This window comes from Acanthochromis polyacanthus, chromosome 4 (genome assembly GCF_021347895.1).
Source record: "Acanthochromis polyacanthus isolate Apoly-LR-REF ecotype Palm Island chromosome 4, KAUST_Apoly_ChrSc, whole genome shotgun sequence".
In the NCBI taxonomy this organism is placed as follows: Eukaryota; Metazoa; Chordata; class Actinopteri; family Pomacentridae; genus Acanthochromis; species Acanthochromis polyacanthus.
In genome coordinates this window covers 7,862,194-7,877,011 of record NC_067116.1, presented here as the reverse complement: position 1 = coordinate 7,877,011, position 14,818 = coordinate 7,862,194, and the positions used below count along the sequence as shown (strand labels likewise).

At 41.0% G+C, this 14,818-nt stretch overlaps 1 protein-coding gene across 3 annotated transcripts in view; it reads right to left on the bottom strand.

Moving 5' to 3' along the window:
• adcyap1r1b (adenylate cyclase activating polypeptide 1b (pituitary) receptor type I) overlaps nt 1-11,904 on the bottom strand; it is a 46,445-nt gene extending 34,541 nt beyond the window's left edge. For 2 of the 3 annotated variants that reach the window (XR_007941385.1, XM_051947161.1), the window contains exon 1: nt 11,442-11,904. The gene's annotated coding sequence lies outside the window, so the exon portion shown is untranslated. The remainder of the gene's footprint in view (nt 1-11,441) is intronic. The other variant, XM_051947162.1, reaches the window with a different exon arrangement.
• Nucleotides 11,905-14,818: the final 2,914 nt, after the last annotated feature.

The window sequence follows — 14,818 nt, the reverse complement described above, 5'->3', positions numbered from 1 at the left end:
CTATGAAGGTGAAGTGAGAAGTTTTAAAGTGCTTACAACACACCATACACACAAAAATGCATGATGAAATTTGATGCAGTTCCATCCTTCAGTTAAGCAAAAATCCAGTGTCAGTGAATGGGACATAGAGAAAGTATTCATAGAGACTGCTGTTAGTGAGACTGTACTCCAACATGAAGTCACTGACCCCTCTCAGTTAACTGCTGTTTCACTGCTGCTGCTTTGATCTTGGTCTTTTCTTCCAGTTGATGCTGGTCAGGTGAAACACCATCTCCAAGACAACCAGGCTTTAGTTCCATTAGTTGTAATTCCACAGCTGGGATCACTCTCATCTATAGATGCTTGCAGATTCTCCAAATCTGGCATCAAAAGGTCCAGCTTTTTGCAGCAACCGTTTTCCTCAGTCTAGAGCAGGACACCACCAGTTTCCTGAGCTACTGTCAGGATGCCCAGTCGGAGTCTCATCTTCCATTTTATTCAGCTCCTATTCAGTTCCAATAAATGACCATCAAACTGAAATGACTTGTGGTTGTTCATATATTGGTTCCCAGTTTAATCCACCATTGCTTTAAGCTGCTGAGTTCCCAAAAACTCAGCTCCACACATGTCAGCAAACCGGCGTACACTGACTAATATGCAGGTGATTAGGTCAGCCAGCATGTGTCCTCTGATGAAGATCCCTAATGCAGTTAGCAAAATGACTCTTCCAGGCAGCTAATTTCATGGACTGGAAAGCAGCCTGTGCTTTTTGCCCTGCTACACACCACACCATTTTTTGCGACTCCTCGTTTCCCAAAATCTCTGCTACAAAGATCCATTTTAATCGGAAATACACCAGGCTGAAGTAAACTGGAATCATCCTTTAAGCAATGCAATGAAAAAATTGCAGTTTTTTAAATTGCAAATGAGACTTATGATGGATGTCAGGCTTGTGTGTGAAAGAAGAATATTTATTTAAATGGTGACCATCTAGATTTTTTTTTTAGTTGCATATGAAATCTGACAGCTCCACAAGTCTCAGGTTCACTGTTTTGGTAATTAAAAAAATAGAAAGTTGCTTAAGTTAAAAGGCCACATTGGTCTTACGTTATTATAAGCTAATTTTCCAGTCTTGTAGAGAAGTTGTTTGTCAAAATCTAATTCAAAAGACCAAAAGTTTGTAAAGTCCCTGAGGAAACCTACAGTAAATGAGGTCCTTGTGACAAACAAAGCTTCAAACCCCTTCTGGTAGAAGGACGAATAGTCTGACTCACCAGATGTAGACTGTATGTATAGGTCTGCCATCAGCTGCTTATTTCATGCAGTTTATTTCATCACTTCTTCTATCTATGTGCTATCATTTTCATAATCCCCTACACGACACTGAAAATTATATGTTGTATGTGGATTGTGCAGTAAGACAGCTATGCTAATTTTATAGCTTTATTTTTTTTAGTACAGGTATTTTAAAGATAGTTCTCACCTCCCTCTTTGCAAATATTCCGCCCAAGCCATTCCCTTGTTATCATTTTGCAGGAACACAGACGCTGCATCCTCTGACTAGTGTCACCCAGTATGATTGTGATTGTTTTAAAAATGTACAAACGTGTTGGGGCATTTTTTCAACTACAGCAGAGTGACAACATTTATGTAAAACTATGGAGTGGAAAAAGAAAATTGATGAGTTATTATTCAGATTAATTCGTATTCGAGCCTTGCAACAGAGTTTCCTTGTTTCTCACTTTCACATCTAATACCAGATACTGAGTTCCAGTTACAGTGTCTGTAAAGTGTAATCTGCAGTACAAAAATGCATTCGGCATAAAAAGAAGAGATTTTAAGGCCAAGCTGTCTCTTTACCAGACATAGAGACATCAGTCAGACTCAAGCCAATTTGTGCTTTCTGCCTCTTCATATCACTGTCATCCACACATCTGCCAGGGTCCACACAGACACCTCTATGGACGTCCACACGTTGCTTCAGATTTGTGGCTGCATGAAGTGTCTGTACTACAAGCACACAGACTGCACATGGACCAGGAAAACAAGTGTCTATCAACACCTTCATGAAAACTCAGTCACTGTGGAGATGCTTTGATTTGTACACGAAGCCCAAAAAACCCAAACTCTAAGTTCTTCAGAACTCCCGTGCTACAGCATTCAATGTCAGACGTATGAAGCATGAATTGGCCCTTGGGTCCACCTAGAGGTGTGTGTAGAATAAACTGATTAGGTACACACATTCAAGTCAGACTCATGGTGATATTAACCCTTAGATCAGGGATGTCAAACTCATTCCACAAAGGGCCGGTGTGGCTGCAGGTTTTTGTTCCAACTAAGCAGCATCACACCAGACGTGACTCATTTAATCAACCGATCTCAGTCTCCAGACAGGTGATTGGTCAGACTGTGTGCTGTAGATATGTTGGAACTAAATGCTGTAGCCTAGAGCACACAGTCTGACCAATCACCTGTCTGGAGACTGAGATCGGTTGATTAAATGAGTCACGTCTGGTGTGATGCTGCTTAGTTGGAACAAAAACCTGCAGCCACACCGGCCCTTTGTGGAATGAGTTTGACATCCCTGCCTTAGATGAATGAGTGATTAGACTGTACACTCTTCTAAGATCTAAGAATCAGTGTGCTCGTATGTCATTTTTGTCATTTTGGTTAAGAATTATCATTTGTATTGTTTATATATTTTGGTCACACAAGAGTGATTTCATGTTTGAAGTATGTTTATTTTTCAATTTAAAACAGATTTTTAAACATTTTGATAATCGAAAAAAGGAGAACATTACACAGAACAGCAATAGAAGAATGTCAACATCCATTTTGCTGACAGGTATAAACACTGGGGGGAATCGAGCTTTTTCAGTCGCTGGACCCAGACTCTGGAACAAAGTGCCCTCTGACATGCGCACCATCAGTCACTTTGGTCTTTTCAAAGCCCGGCTCAAAATGCATTTTTTCAGACTGGCTTTTAATACGCAGTAATGTGGTGACATTTTATTTTATTTTATCTAATTTTATTTGCTTTTATTTGATTTGATTGTTGTTTTCTTTTAATTTGCTTTTATTCTAATTTTACTGCTTGATTTTAACTGGAAAGCACTTTGGTCACCTTGAGTGTTGTAAAGTCCTCTAAAAAATATATTCTGATTGATTGATTGATTGATTGATTGATTGATTGATTGATTGATTGATTGATTGATTGATTGATTGATTGATTGATTTCCACTCTTTTCCTCCAACTAGTGCTGCTCTCCGTCACTCCAAGTTTGTGTACTTCGTCACCTCTTGTATGATATTATCAGTGATGAAAAGCTTGGGGTAGTAACACAAATATTACAGTCACTTCAAAAGTATAAAAGGCAAACTAATAATTTGAACAGAATGATATCGAAAACATATTTTTTGTGGAAAATGGAAAATGAAATAACTTTTCATTAAAAAGATATTGCAGGAAAATGACCTCACTAGGTCATTTTTTTGAACCATCCATGCATCTAAAGGTAAAGCATATGTCACATGTATTTGTTTAAATGAGCTCCAAATTAGTCCTCATGCAAAAGACACATGTGGTTCCACATGGACACACATGAGTTTAAAAATGTCAGACCGTGTCGTTGGGTGTTTGTGTGTGTCTTAGCTCAGCAGCTGCTCAGGACTCTCCTCCCCAAGCTGTAATCAGCGGCTTAATGAGTCTCAGCGGCTTTCATGTTCAACACTGTCAGCCTGAGAGTATGTAATGTTTGATGCTCCATTGAAAGAGCACACACTTTATTAAAGAAACACACACAGCCATGTTGACTCTCCACATTAAGTATACACACATTCTGGACACTGGTCTAGATTTGTCAGTAAACTACTCATGTAAAGTTGCACCCAAGAGAGGATGAGCAGAGGAAGGAATGAAGGAGTACAAGCACAGCAAGTTGAAACATGAGTGGGTGTTTGTGTTAAGAGAAACGAGTCCTCTCGGGAGAAAAGGAATTATTTCTCTCAGGAATAAGTGGGAAAAGGAGAAGCGAAGGTTTCCTAATGATCACTCACCTGTAATGCTGCAGCACTGCTGACAGAAACACTTTGAAAACTCTGTGATGAGACGCATCATTAGGCAGAAATGGAAAGACAGAGATGGACGGAAAAAAGCAGGAAAGAGAGTGCGAGCCACCAGCAAGAGTTCGGTCCCTCGGGATATGTGCTGGTCAGGCTTTGACAGCTGTTGTGGCTTGAAGAGTAAAGGCATGCACCGACTTATCCCCCAGATTCCCTGAGAGACCCTCAACCCAAACTCTTCTTCTCTTTCAACCTCTCATCTACTGAGCGCTCACTGCTTTCTTCAAAAAACGTTAATCTTCGCTGTGCTTCAGTATTCATCATCTAATGTGTTAAGCCAGCACCGGACTGTCTAATTCCCACTGAATATATCGGTAAGTCACTCAAGTCTCCAGATCTATATTTAGCCCAAGGAATTATGTGAGGAATTAATATACACAGACATGACTTACTCTTCATTATTTTGGGGAGGGAGAGGGAGGTGCACACATTACAGAGAGAGGGAGGGAGAGTGGGAGGAAGAGAGGAGAAGAGTATGAAAATTGGCCTGGTTTCTCGCTCCCATTATGTCCCGTTTTTCCCACAATTCATTTGGGAACTGTGCAGTCACAGGACTGAGGAAAAGATGCTTTGAAGCAAAAATAAAGGAATCTTTAAAATAACATCATCAGAAACATTAAAAACTGGAGCCATTAGCAGTCCCACCTCAGCTAACCAGGAATATAGTGTCCTCTTTCCACTCAGCTTCTCATCATGGCTCTAGTTTTTACAGTATAGGAAAATACATGGAAACAAAAATGGGACACGTGGATGAACATGTTTATAGGAAAGTGCTGAAAGTGTTATAAAATGTTACTGTTACATGTTCAGTGAAAACATTTGTCATTTTTATGCTTAAAGCTCCGAAAGCACGGATTGTATGCTCATGTTGTGTGGCAGCACTAATACTGAGGGATCGAATCGTGCTTTTTGGTTATATAAGTGACAACCATACTTCATCCTTTTTAATGGTGATCGCCATGGTCTGTGAATAAAGTGAATATAAAAATAAATAAATAAAACTGACCACTTCATTTACTGAAAAACAAAATAAAAAAAATTGGCGGTAGGGCTGCAAAATATTGAAAAAAAATGACATTCTGCTATTTGGTTTTTCAGTGATATACACTACCGTTCAAAAGTTTGGAGTCTCTTAGAAAGGTCCTTGTTTTTTTTTAAAGAAAAGAAAAGCACATTTTTTCAATGAAGATAAAATGAAATCCAGTGTAGACATTGTTAATGTGGTAAATGACTATTCTAGCTGGAAACAGCTGATTTTTAATGGAATATCTCCATAGGGGTACAGAGGAACATTTCCAGCAACCATCACTCCTGTGTTCTAATGCTACATTGTGTTAGCTAATGGTGTTGAAAGGCTCATTGATGATTAGAAAACCCTTGTGCAGTTATGTTAGCACTTGAATAAAAGTGTGAGGTTTCATGGAAAACATTAATTTGCCCTTGGTGACCACAAACCTTTGATCTTTCGTGTATATTGAATATACACAGGCATTTGATCTCTTTTCTTTGAATGGAACATTTAAAATCTAAACATCATGTTCATTTCACTGTGGAAAGCCAAAATCATGACCATTATTGAATTTATTGTGTTGTGTGTCATTTTGCTGTGCACGTGGAGCATGCAACCTCTCAGTCTTTTAAACAAAGTTTTTAAAAAAACAACACGGTATATCCAAGAACCCTTCAATTAGTGTAAATCATGTTCTATCAAACTGATTTCTCTTTTAGATTAGTCATACAAAATGTTGTCTTTTGTATGAAGCATAAAAAAGTGATGTTAAATGTCACTGCACTTGCTACAGTGTTGATGGTGAAATGATCTATCATGCAGCCCTAGTTACCACTTAGTACAACCTCTAGCTTCTAGTTTCTAGCTTCTACTTGCAAATCACAAAGAATTATTACCCAACATGAGGGTTTTTGGATCATTCTGTGATTAATTTTACTATTTAATGCATGGATGGCGCTCATCAAACACATTCCAGGCCACTTCCATCAATTACACTTCAACAAAACAACTGCAAGTCAAGAAAAACCCTTGCTAGTTCTTTTCCTGACTCTTTCTGATAATGCTGGATGTTGCATCTTGACTCATTGTTGAGCTTCTATGTAATGTTATTCTCAATCTGAGATTACTTTTTTCTGCTTTAGTAGTGTCTGCAGGTGTTTTTTTCAGGTTACACACTGCACCACCACCCTTCAGCAGAGCAAAGCACCCAGGAATAGAGCTGAGCTGTAGAATGATTCTGATACAGAGGACAACTAGGTTACTGCAACTTTCATGTGACACATACTGACCCAAAAAGCTCTGGTCCTGCCACTTTTCGTATGTTACAAGAAGTAACTTTAGTAGAAGTGAGACTCCACCCTTGACTTGGACAGATCTTGGATCTGCTCCGTAGAGGAATATGCTTTAGCTTCCAGGTTTGGGAGCCAGAAAAAGAGAAAAGCATCAGGAAGCAGCAAGCAACTGTGCAATAATTTGGGCTTCTATGAATTTCTTCTCATTCCTCCCTGGCCCCTATAGGTTTATACAGTATTATTTTTTAGTTTATCTCAGCTTTATAATAACTTTAATCTTTCTATATTTTACTCATGTTTATTGCTTTTTTTTTTTTTTTTTACCACCAACTTCAGGCCGGTTCATAGCAGCTTACTGCTGTGAGCTCTCAGTAACAGAGAGGACAGCCATGACAGCATGTCTGGACTAAACTGTAGACTGCAATCTCTATTTTAACATTTGATTCATCTTTGTGGAAAAATGAAGTGTTTTTCATTTTCATCCCCCCCCACACCCACCCACACACACACACACACATGTTTGTTTTTCTATACCGGTGGGGACTTACCATTGACTCCCATTCATATCTAACTCCTAACCCTTACCCTAACCCTAACCTTAACCATCACCAAATCAATGCCTAACCCTAAACAAACGTTTTTGCACTTTTACATTTTTTATTAACAACAATATGGCCAAGAAAACGGTGTTGCCACCCGTGGGGACCTCATTTTAGGTCCCCACGGTGAAACGAGTCCCCACCTTTATAGCAAATAGTCAGGTCAAAGTCCCCACCGGTATAGCAGAAACAAGTACACACACACACACACACACACACACACACACACACATATTCTAAGATGAAACATCATCTATCTAAAATATAGGTTGCTATGGGAAACCAAAACTAAACCCTTTGATCTAACAACTTCAAACGCAGTTCTCTGTTCTCTTCTTATGGCAGACATGTATGCACAAGTCATGACCCTTTAGTAGTTCATGGACTCTCCTCTAGCTGTGACATTTAGCCTACGAACATCTAGAGTTAAAACTGTAAAATACAAATGAATATTGGACAAACAACATCAGTAAGCTGTTTTTTTTTTCAATTCACAGCTGTCCTATCCATCCATCGTCTATACACCGCTTAATCCTCATTTAGGGTCATGGGAGCTGGAGTCTTTCCCAGTTGACTTAGGGTGCAGACAGGGGACACCCTGGGCAGGTAACAGTCTATCACAGGGCTACACATAGAGACAAACAAGCTTTCATATTCACATCTATGGATAATTTATCAATAAACCTGGACTGTGAGGTCGAGAAAACCCACCAAGCACATGTTAACTCCATTGAAAAATCCCAGACTCAGGCTGGGATGCGAACCGTCTACGGTGCTAACCACAGAGCCACTGGGAAGCCTACTGCTGTCCTAATCTAGACAAATGAAACAAGTCACATGACATACTATTGAGAAAATCTTTCTTCTAATCACTATACAGACTTCTTCAATTTAACTAAGTATCTGAACGCTTCCTCTTGCGCTGCACTTGACGAACACACATTTTCAAAACACAAATTCTAATAGAAACTAGAAGACATGGGGCTGGTATCATATGGAGAACAGGTATGACACAGAAGTGGAGCAGAAGCTGGACAAAGTCACAGAGATGTGCAGAGTGGGAAGCCTATCAGTCCCGTGACTGCTCTGGTTCTCAACATGACCCGTTGAGCAGCGAGAGCCTTGTCTCCAGCAGGGCTGCACCGTGATGCTCAACTGACTGACTGATACCTTCAGAGCTCACTGCCTGCACCGGATCGAGACTGCAGCACAGGTCAAGCACTTAATGTAACAGAGTTTACTATTTATGACTCTGTACAGACAATTGGGCTACTGTATGTATCCATCCATCCATCCATCCATCCATCCATCCATCCATCCTCTATACACCGCTTTATCCTCACTAGGATCACGGGGGGTGCTGGAGTCTATCCCAGCTGACTCGGGCGAAGGCAGGGGACACCCTGGACAGGTCGCCAGTCTGTTCAGGGCTACATATACAGACAAACAATCACACTCGCATTCACACCAACGTGCAATTTTAGAGTAACCAATTAACCTCAGCATATTTTTAGACTGTGGGAGGAAGCCGGATTACCCGGAGAAAACCCACGCATGCACAGGGAGAACATGCAAACTCCATGCAGAAAGATTCCGGAAAAGCCGTTACATGAACCCAAGATCTTGTGTTAACCACTACGCCACTGTGCAGCCCCTCTACTGTAACCAGGGATGTCAGTATATGCAAGGCCTAAATCTGCAACCAGCCATGACTGTGTGGGCAAAATTGTGAAATCCCACAACCCTAAACCCTAACCCATTACCTATACACCACTTAATCCTCATAAGGGTCACTACAGCCAATCCCAGCTGACTTACGGTGAAGGCAGGAGACACCCTGGACAGGTCACCAGTCTATCACAGGGCTACACATAGAGACAAACAATCACGCTCACATTCACACCTACAGACAATTTAGAACTATCAATTAAGCATGTTTTTGACAGACAGTTTAGAATCACCAGTTAACCTCAGCATGTTTTTAGACTATAGGAGGAAGCTGGAGTAGTATGCACAGAGAGAACATGTAAACTGCATGCAGAAAGATCCCAGACCCAGGTTGGGATGCGAACGAGGGATCTTCTAGCTATAAGGCAACAGCGCTAATCACAGATCCACTGTGCAGCCCGCTACAGAGAAATCACATTCTTAAAAGGCTAGCTTGGCTTTGTTGAAGCTGCAGTGTAATATGCGAGTTACATACACTTGGATGTCCATGCGTCATGATATATGTTGTCTCGTTGAATTTTAGTGAAGAGAAACTACACTAAAGTGCAGCATGAGTGTAAAATGACTGCAGTGTCTTTCCTTAATTGGATGCCATTTACTCAGTCAATTAGATATGTTGCACTCTAATGTAACAATGAAATGTAGTTTCATGTGAGCAATGGTAATACATAACAGAAAAATAGATGTAATTTTCAAGAGGAAATAAAGCCTGGACATTTGTTGGATTTTTGGATCATCTGACTGCTTACATTTCTTGCCTTGTTTATCCTCTTTGTGGTGTTTTTCAGTGTTATAAGTGTTATGATAACTGATGTGAAAACAAGATAAATATTGTTCAAACAGGCTTTTATTTTAAAATCTATTCAGCGTTATGATGCTCAGGGCTGAATTTGAGTATAAAATGATGACAAACTCATCTAGCGATTGCTCATATGATTGAATGGTGCAGCGATGAAAAATGTCTTCTCCCCTCAGTGTGACCATCCTGTACCATCAACTGCACGTACAGAAGATGCACTTGTGTTCTAAATAATAAAATAGTAGTACACTTACAGACCCTCAAAAGGAGAAGTTAAAGGGTAAAATCTAGCGTGGCTCTTTATAATGAGCAGCCTTTAGCTTCAGCATCCAGAACTGGATGTCCTTGATTTAACTAAATGACACTCGGCTCATGCATGGTACTGGTTGTGTTACAAGGTTGCCGTGCTGAGACTGGGCCCAACGCCTAATGTCCTCTCCTCCTCCCGCACTTTCTCTCTCTCCTCTGCTGCTAAGGCCAGCCAACACAACAAGGCTAATTGGGCCATTTAAATGTCAGCATCACTGAGATCTAGAAGACAGACAAGCTCTTCGCTCGTACTTGTCCACTGATGTTCCAAATGTTTTGCAGCATCAACATCTTAATGACATACTACAAATACACTTGCCTGCCACAAGTGAGGCAAAGCTAAACAGGATTCTGCAGTTTGCCTGATAAGCTGACCCAGATGTGAACCGCAAATTTAAACAAAAAGAATCGCAAACACAATGTTGCCTTTTGGGATAAACCAGCTCAGGTATTTAAACACTTCCCACAGATGTTCAGGAGAGTGATTTTATACAAAAACAGCCCCCACAGTGACAGCTTTCCCCCCCATCTTTTTATTGAGTTTTTTTTTTTTTTACTTAGAGCACCTGTTTGGCCTCGAATCAGGATTCAGGGCGGATATGCCACTCATTCATCACTCTTTATGAATGAGGCTGCAGCTGAGCATTTAGAAATGTAAACAAATACCTCAGCGTGGCACTTTTTTTTTAAAGAATCAATGTACTAAAACCACAGGCTATCAAAAACATACATGCATGCTGGTTGTTTTTTTGTTTTTTTTCGTTATTTTTGGGTGGGGTGGGAGGTTTTTGTTTTTTTTCAACCACATCCATAGACATTCAGAGCTAACAGAGAGTACACCTCTGCTCAACACAAGGCTGTGACTGGGAGGTTTTCCAGTGGTGCTTTAACCCTCCCAAGCCGTCCACACACATAAAAGAGAAAAGCTGCAATTGTGATTCAGTGACAGTAAGATGTATTACAAGGTCACGCATAGCTTTTACCCAAATGGCCAGATTTCATAGATCTTCAGCAACCCAACCCACATACTGCATTCTACCATATATGAAAGAAAGGATAACATCAGCATTATTGTTAGGTAATTGAATTTCTGCAGGCCTGCTGTGTGCAAAACTAACACAACAATAATCCACGCATATCTGAATGCACATCAATAAAATCAGACCGTTTTAGGTGTTCAAGTCATAGATTGTCCTTGGAACAGGTTATGAGGGTGCTTTGCATTTCATTTGAACTCCACACCAGCTTAAATAAAAACACAGACATCCTATTTGTCAGCATGTTGGAGAGCATCTTGTGTACATAAGCTTTTTTTCCCCCTTTATCATTCCCACACAATGTCATTCTGTGATCTCATATTCAATGATCACTGATACTCGCTTGCAGTAATTGTGCAAACTGCGCTCTGCAAGCAGCCTCTGATGAGGAGGAAGCTCCTCACTGAGATCAACCGACACATGCCGCAAGATCCCGGCACGCTCATTTCCATTCTCCTCCCTGACATGCACTGCCTCCCGTCTTTAAGACGTCAACCTTCGCGCAAAAACGTGTTGTGTTATTCGAGATAGTGCGATTCTAATTCATCCATTTCAGTCAAATCTTACCATTTTCTCGATATGCTCCTAATGGAACTCCTGCGCTGCGGCTCCTCTGCACGCAGCAGGACACGAATCTACCCTCCCGGGGTGGTGGAGGTACAACACTCTGTGGAGGATCCAGGCGGCACAACTTCCAGCAGAAATTCAGTTTGGTTTGTGGCGGACTAAACACTTGGAACGACCTCGCTTTGCAGCAAACATGTAAAAACGAAAAGATTCCCTCTGCTGTGCGGAGTGAGGCTTCTATTGGAAGTGTTGATATTTCGAGCAATTCCGCTGCCCTGCGGACGGCTGCTCGCTTCGCCCTCCACACAAGAATGCGCCGCGCATTTCAACTAACCCTCTCTCTCACATCCACTGTCTCTCCTTCTGTCTCTCATCCAAACACAAACACCCTCACACATGCGCGCAAGGAAGCACAAATCCAATTGTGCATGATAGATGTGACATAAACGGGTTATGTTAAATAATCCAGTCACACCAGATTCAACACAGAATGGTGTGTGTGTGTGTGTGTGTGTGTGTGTGTGTGTGTGTGTGTGTGTGTGTGTGTGTGTGTGTGTGTGTGTGTGTGTGTGTGTGTGTGTGTGTGTGTCCTGGGGTCATCATAAAGGGTCATCAGATTCAAACTAAATGTGAATCAGGACCACGGACAGCGGCCATCATAATTTAATTCTGTTCAACATATCTGGAGGGAGCCTTTAAATTACCTTGGAGACCCAACTTCACTCGTATTAAATTGTAGAAATTAAGTACATAAAATATATATCTCTGTGACAACATATGGAAACCACTTATGGAAGGAAACTCTTCCAAAAGACAGCACCACAGGTCTCTGAACAGAGTGATATGTCAAAACCAGCTCACACAGATCGTAATAATTTCTGAGAGTCATCCCCATGTAACCTGCAGCATAAAAGGAAGATCATCGTTGGTGCACAGTGTAGAGTTTCAGCAAGGCTTTAGTAGTGCTCAAACTGTGGTTTCTATAATGTTCTGTACGATGGCAGAACTGGAAGGGAACTCTGTATGAAAATAATTACAACATTTTGAAAGAGACAGGTTGATAACTGATAACCTGTTGTAAAGAAGGTAAGGTTTGAGATCACTTTCCGTCTGTTTCTGTCTCTCTTCTCATACATTGCTGTAAATGTCTTCAAGAGCAAGCAGTCAAAATTCCCCATTCATATGACTCACTGCATAAAGTACTCGTTCAAAAAGACTGGAGGGAGAAAAGGGAAACAGTGCAAAGTGATGTCTGCACTGATGCCTACCTTGACAGTTTGTTTGCATGTGAAAAGATTTGCTCAATATGAATATGAATGCCAAAGAATTATTTCCGATCATAACAAAAAAGGAAAAACCTGAATCATCGACCCTTACAGTGAGGGTACCTGGGGGCTTTGTTATACTGTGAGGGCATTTTACCATCATGGTTTGGCTCCACTTGTCCCACTGGAGGGAAGGATCTCTGTAAATAAAAACAAAGTTGCTCTAAGACGACTTCCGGGTTGTGTTGCGATGGAGTAAGACGTGGTTCGAGGAGCTCTGCCTAAGCTTCAGCTTTTCCCTCACCTTTCAGACATTAAATGTGCTCTGCATAGTATTTTAAGAGAACCGACGCTTGTTGCAAGACATGACTAAACCGGGCAAAGGAAAGAAACAAGAGAAAAATGCTGGCGAGGATGAAAATTGCGAGAGCCCGTCCGGGCTAGCAAGTAGCTTGGAGGCTAGCGCTGCCACGGCTAGCCGCTCTGCCTCTATAGAAGACGTTCTCACGGCAATAATCACGCTGAGTAATACGGCTGACTAGAGGCTCGCCGAATTGAATAGCTCCATCGCAGGCATTAAGCAAGGTTTATCCGAGGTTCACGAACAAAGTTGCTCTAAGTGATCACATTTATCCTGTGATGAAGCATCCTGATGTGGGTGGTCAGTGGTCACTGAATGGTTTGATGAATTTGATGTGAATAACATGTAATGACCTTCCCAAGCACCTAATGTCAACTCAACTGAGCATCCATGGGAGATGTTGGAGTGACGCATTGGACAACACTCTTCACCACCATCATCAAAGCACCGAATAGGGAATATCTTTTGGAAAAAGTATGTTATTTCTTCCAGTAGAGTTCAGAGGTCTGGAGAATTGATGCCGAGTTATTATGTAGGGAGGCACAGTGGCGCAGTGGATCACATGACCACCTCACAGAAAGAAGGGTCAGGGTTCTGGATGTCTGACAACTGCCCTCAATTACACACAGGCAAAACAGAAGCTCTTCTCCTGACAGACAAATGGAAAGCATCCATTGCACGGCATATTGGGCCATTAAGACACTTTGTGAAACCTTGCCTTAGAAATCTAGGTGCGATTTTTGAATGAAAACTACGTCAGCTGCCTTCTGATGATCACATGATTGTGATCCTGCTATAAATCCACCACTGTGGGCTTATCGGGACTTATCTGTTGGAAATGATACAACAACTGTGCAGCCTTGGCAGATTACTCTGCTCTCTGAGTGCTTTTCTTGTTTTTTCTTTCTTGTTGTAAAGCACTTTGTCATTTTGCATCTGTGAAAGGTGCTATATAAATAAATTTTACTTACTTATTTACTTGAATGTTCTTTCTGGGTCTGTATTTGTTTACTTCAGTTTTCTCCCACAGATTAGAGAAATCAGATAATTGGTGATTCCAAACCTGCTGTAGGTGTGAGTAGGCTTTCTTGTCTCTTTGTGTTTGCCCTGTGATGGGCTGGTGACCAGTCCAGGGTGTAGCCCACATCTCATCCAGTATCAGCTGTATTAGGCATCAGCAAACCCACAACACTTTACAGGATAAAGCAGGAATAGACAATTAATAGACCCAAAATATTAGGCATTGCTCCATGGCATTATTGAATATTAAACAGAGGTTTGCAAACTTAGAGGCTACTGAGCCTTTTGAACACTGCTTCTCTTCACTATTATCAAAACATGAATAAAGGATTTTTTTTTTTTTTTTTTTTGCAGAAATGGTATTCATTCTTTCCAGTATAGGGTCTCAGAGTGAATTATGTGTGGAGGATTTGAGCTGTTTTACAAGCTTCACAACACTTTTCTTTGACACATTGGTTTTCACTTTTAATTTGCACTTCACAATCAATGCACATTTCAGTCTGCAGAATGTGGCAGTGTATGCTTTAGAAATCTAATTCTCTTACTACCAACAGTAGGCAGCGGAGGCGGAAGAGGAGGCCCTTAGAATAGTGCCTCTAAAAATATATTCTCTCTATCTTACTCTGTTGCCCTCTGTGATTGATGTACAACTCTGCTTATTTGCAGGAGAACGAAAAACAAGCAGAAATGTCAGTCCATCAGAAAAGAAGATAAACTCACATCCAGTTCCA